This window comes from Podarcis melisellensis, assembly GCF_964234715.1.
Source record: "Podarcis melisellensis genome assembly, chromosome: 8".
NCBI classification, from domain to species: domain Eukaryota; kingdom Metazoa; phylum Chordata; class Lepidosauria; order Squamata; family Lacertidae; genus Podarcis; species Podarcis melisellensis.
In genome coordinates this window covers 88,685,933-88,691,932 of record NC_138540.1, presented here as the reverse complement: position 1 = coordinate 88,691,932, position 6,000 = coordinate 88,685,933, and positions in this window count along the sequence as shown.

Below are 6,000 nucleotides of genomic sequence, written 5' to 3'. Positions count from 1 at the left end.
GGCTGTTTGGTAGAACCAATCACAAAAGATACACCCACAAAAGATACACCCATTTCCTTGCCCTTATAAGGGAGACAAAGAGCTATATATATGACATATAAGTAATAATATATCTTACATGGAATCTTAATTACCAGCTCACCTCTTGCCCTATTGCCTTCTAAAACAAATGTTTAATCTTACATTTTTATGTTCAACAGATGTCAAGGATCTTGAGTTCACATCAACATTGAAAGATTTCCTTCATTTAAGGTTTCTAAACAAATGCCTGACAACTATATATCAAGAGTGCTTGGATGGCGTCTTCTGTCTGGCAGGGGGGCTAGGCTGGTGGCTGACTTAATTTCAGGATAAATACAACTCTTACAACCATATGAAATAAGAATCTAGCATTCCTTAAATCCTTTGCATAATTACATTTAAGCCAATATATTTAAGCTAATATATTTCATACATTATCATAGGTAGCCTCTTAAAAGAATAAAGCTTCTCAAAGTAAAAAGGAAGGAACTCAGTAAAAAACAGCTTTTAAAAGAAGCCTCTTTAGTTTACACTCCTCCTTTCACCCCCCTTTCCAGCCTAAAAATAAAGTAGAAAGAAGCTTCTTCTCCAGCCAAGCCAGTTGCCTTTCCCCAACATTTTATTGCCCTTTTTAACTCTCTCAGTTTGAGAAAGAAACAGCTTTAGAAGATTTCCTAAAAATGTTCTCTTTTTTCTGTCAGCTAAATGTTTTTCCCATTTGCTTCTGGCCTTAGAGAATTCAGCTCAAGGTTTAACGTGAGGCCCATTGGTATCATTTTACTTATTTACCCATTCTTAATAGTGTTTTTTCAGCCTTGGGGCAGCATATGTAATTCTCCCTTTTTATGACTTTGAGAATTGTTTTTTCTACCATAAATCAATGGGGCCCTCTTGTCTTAGGAGAAAACCTCTTGCCAAGGTTTTTTCTGCCTGGCATGAAACATTTTGAAAATCTAAGCCCATTTAATTTAGGAACCTGATCAAGATATAAGCCAATATAAGTCTTGATTAAAAATGCAGTCTATATTCAGATGCCACAAAACCTCTCCATTCTGAAGGAAATCAGCCCTGACTGCTCACTGGAAGGATGGATCCTGACGCTGAGGCTCCAAGACTTTGGCCACCTCCGGAGAAGAGAAGACTCCCTGGAAAAGACCCTGATGTTGGGAAAGATGGAGGGCGCAAGGAGAAGGGGACGGCAGAGGATGAGATGGCGGGACAGTGTTCTCGAAGGTGCCAGCATGAGTTTGACCAAACTGCGGGAGGCAGTGGAAGACAGGAGTGCCTGGCGTGCTCTGGTCCAGGGGGTCACGAAGAGGCAGACATGACTAAACGACTAAACAACAACAAACATTCTTGCTACAGTAGCATACATGAATAAGTTTCTATAGAGTTTAGGTAGTTCTGTCCATATAATACCCAAAAGAAAGGCTTCTGGGTGGTTTTTTTTTTTACAAACATTATTTCCAACATTCTTTTCAATTCGAAAAGATCTATTTCAGTACACAAAGCCCTCCTGAAGCTGATTTCTACAACTCAGGAAGCCTTTACGTGGAAGGACGTGAAACCCACATGCACTTGCATTTCACTGCGTGCTTGGAAATAGATTCCTGGAATCTATTTCCAATAGATTCCAGGAAATAGATTCCTGGAATCTATTTCCACTGCGTGCTTGGAAATAGATTCCTGGAAATGTGGGGTTGGAAGGGACCCCTAAAAGATCTAGTCCTTCTTCTTCAGTGTTTGTTTACAAAGCTATTGTACTACCAACCTTACTGCATGCTTGTGAAACATGAACCACATACAAACGCCGTCTCCAACTCCTCGAAAGATTCCATCAACGGGGTCTCTGGAAAATTTTACACCTCACTTGGGAAGACAGGCGAACTAATATCAGTGTACTGGAAGAAGCAAGGATCACCAGTGTTGAAGCAATAATTTTTCAGCATCAACTTCGTTGGATTGGTCGTGTTGTCCAGATGGCTGATGATCGTCTTCCAAAGCAACTACTCTATTCCGAACTTAAAAATGTAAAGCGTAACTTTTTACATGAGTAGAATGTGTCCTTTTATTTAAATACATCTCTGGGTTATTTGTGGGGCACAGGAATTCATTCATATATATTTTTTTCAGAGTACAGTCTGGCCCCCCACATGGTCTGAGGGCCGGTGGACCGGCCCATGGCTGAAAAATGTTGCTGACTCTTGCTGTGGACCTTTCAGCTCCCTCTAGCATTGCTTTCTGGGCAAGAAGCCAACTCTTGTCTCCTCATTTGCGGAAGCCTGCTCAGGATTCGCACGGTGTCCCCGCTGCAGTATCTCAGCCAGAAGCTTGGAGGCCACCCTGGCGGCTTCTCACGTGCACTTCCTTGCCTCCTCTCCACCCGCCACCCACCATCCGCGGCATATAAAAAGTGATGTTGGGTCAGAAGACAGGCGCTAAGTGAATTCAGCACATCTGTGCGATGTATTATGCAGGAGGAACATAAGACAGAGGTGGTCTCTTTCAAGATGCCACAGGCAATGGAGGCGCAACCCAGGCTCGGTTTTGACACTATCGCAACCACCACAGCCCACAGTTAAAAAATCCATGCCCCAAGACTCTCCTTGGATGTGTGCAGACTTAACTCTTTCTCTAAAACCATTTCCTCTTTGTTGTTGTTGTTTAGTCTTTTAGTCGATCCGACTCTTCGTGGCCCCATGGACCAGAGCACACCAGGCAATGGAGTTGAGTCTGGGGTTGCGGTGCTCATCTCGCTTTATTGGCCGAGGGAGCTGGTGTACAGCTTCTGGGTCATGTGGCCAGCATGACTAAGCCGCTTCTGGCGAACCAGAGCAGCACACGGAAACGCCGTTTACCTTCCCGCTGGAGTGGTACCTATTTATCTACTTGCACTTTGACGTGCTTTCAAACTGCTAGGTTGGCAGGAGCAAAGACCGAGCAACAGGAGCTCACCCCGTCGTGGAGATTTGAACTGCCAACCTTCTGATCAGCAAACCCTAGGCGCAGTGGTTTAACCCACAGTGTCACCCACGTCCCATAAGAGGACTTACCAGGAACCTAATAGCGAGAGGCTTTAACAGGCCTGCAGCCAGCTACCCACTGGGAATGTAAAATAGAACTTGCTAGTGCAAATTAGGAAGGATATTAATAAACAACATATCCTCTCCTGTCTCTCCTGCCTCCCTGAACATTCCCACAAGAGGGAGAAGAGGAAGCAAACGGGGAAGAGGAGGAGGTGTCAGAAGCTGGAGAGGCAACAGGGCTTAGTGAGCAGGAGAGCAGTCCAGCCTCAGGGGCAGGAGGGGAGGCCGGAGAAGGGGCAGGGGGAGCAAGAAGCAGAGATGAGTCAGACTGGTGAAGAAGCCAGGGGGGTCTTCCCCTCCTGCGGTGACTAGCTCCCTTCCACCCTGGTCTCGCAGAACTTGCAGAGGTCTGAAGAGGGTGGAGCAGAGACAGATGAGGTGAAGAAGTCTCAGATTGCTTGGGAAGGAGCCAGAGGAGGAGGAGGAGGGAAAATGGGGACCTTCAGTTCTCGCAACTGCCTCATTGGGGCAAGACCTGGTAGATGAAGGGAACGCAGTGGATGTAGCCTACCTTGATTTCAGCAAGGCATTTGACAAGGTGCCCCATGATATTCTTGTAAAGAAGCTGGTAAAATGCGGTCTTGACTATGCTACCACTCAGTGGATTTGTAACTGGCTGACTGACCGAACCCAAAGGGTGCTCATCAATGGTTCCTCTTCATCCTGGAGAAGAGTGACTAGTGGGGTGCCACAGGGTTCTGTCTTGGGCCCGGTCTTATTCAACATCTTTATCAACGACTTGGATGGTGGACTCAAGGGCATCCTGATCAAATTTGCAGATGACACCAAACTGGGAGGGGTGGGTGGCTAACACCCCAGAGGACAGGATCACACTTCAAAACGACCTTGACAGATTAGAGAACTGGGCCAAAACAAGATGAATTTTAACAGGGAGAAATGTAAAGTATTGCACTTGGGCAAAAAAAATGAGAGGCACAAATACAAGATGGGTGACACCTGGCTTGAGAGCAGTACATGTGAAAAGAATCTAGGAGTCTTGGTTGACCACAAACTTGACATGAGCCAACAGTGTGACGCGGCGGCAGCTAAAAAAGCCAATGCAATTCTGGGCTGCATCAATAGGAGTATAGCATCTAGATCAAGGGAAGTAATAGTGCCACTGTATTCTGCTCTGGTCAGACCTCACCTGGAGTACTGTGTCCAGTTCTGGGCACCACAGTTCAAGAAGGACACTGACAAACTGGAACGTGTCCAGAGGAGGGCAACCAAAATGGTCAAAGGCTTGGAAACGATGCCCTATAAGGAACGGCTAAGGGAGCTGGGCATGTTTAGCCTGGAGAAGAGGAGGTTCAGGGGTGATATGATAGCCCTGTTCAAATATATAAAAGGATGTCACATAGAGGAGGGAGAAAGGTTGTTTTCTGCTGCTCCAGAGAAGCGGACACAGAGCAATGGTTCCAAACTACAAGAAAGAAGATTCCACCTAGACATTAGGAAGAACTTCCTGACAGTAAGAGCTGTTCGACAGTGGAATTTGCTGCCAAGGAGTGTGGTGGAGTCTCCTTCTTTGGAGGTCTTTAAGCAGAGGCTTGACAACCATATGCCAGGAGTGCTCTGATGGTGTTTCCTGCTTGGCAGGGGGTTGGACTCGATGGCCCTTGTGGTCTCTTCCAACTCTAGGATTCTATGACCTACTGGGAAGGGCTGCTGTGAGGCCTAAGCTGTTTTGTTTCTTTGAATAAAGAGTTGACTATAATAATTTATATCCTGCCCATCTGGCTGAGTTTCCCCAGCCATTCTGGGCGGTTCCGAATTGAGTGTTAAAAACAATATAGCATTAAATATTAAAAACTTCCCTAAACAGGCCTGCTTTCAGATGTCTTTTAAAGATAGGATAGCTGCTTATTTCCTTCACATCTGAAGGGAGGGTGTTCCACAGGGTGGGCGCCACTACCGAAAAGGCCCTCTGCCTGGTTCCCTGTAACCTCACTTCTCACAATGAGGGAACCGCCAGAAGGCCCTCGGTGCTGGACCTCAGTGTCCAGGCAGAACGATGGGGGTGGAGACGCTCCTTCAGGTATACAGGACCGAGGCCGTTTAGGGCATTAAAGGTCAGCACCAACACTTTGAATCGTGCTTGGAAACATACTGGGAGCCAATGCAGATCTCTCAGGACCAATGTTATGTGGTCCCGGCGGCCACTCCCAGTCACCAGTCTAGCTGCCGCATTCTGAATTAATTGCAGTTTCCAGGTCATCTTCAAAGGGAGCCCCATGTAGAGCGCATTGCAGGAGTCCAAGCGGGAGATAACTACAGCATGCACCACTCTGGTGAGGCAGTCCGCAGGCAGGGAGGGTCTCATCCTGCGTATCAGATGGAGCTGGTAAACAGCTGCCCTGGACACAGAATTGACCTGTGCCTCCATGGACAGCTGTGAGTCCAAAATGACTCCCAGGCTGTGCATCTGGTCCTTCAGGGGCACAGTTACCCCATTGGGGACCAATGAGTCCCCCCCACCCGCCCGTCCCCTGTCCCCCAAAACAGTCCTTCTGTCTTGTCAGGATTCAACCTCAATCTGTTAACCGCCATCCATCCTCCAACCGCCTCCAGACACTCACACAGGACCTTCACCGCCTTCACTGGTTCTGATTTAAAAGAGAGGTAGAGCTGGGTGTCATCTGCATACTGATGAACACCCAGCCCAACCCCTCTGATGATCTCTCCCAGTGGCTTCATATAGATATGAAAAAGCATGGGGGAAGAGGATGAAACCCTGACGGACCCCACAAGTGAGGGGACTGAACACTCAACCCCCAACACCACTTTCTGGACACGGTAGAGGGACCAACAGTCTTCCTTGGTGTAAGACCGGTTCCTATGTTGCTAAGATCTGGGGGTCTCCCTTGGGGGGGCACGTGTGACACCCCCATTT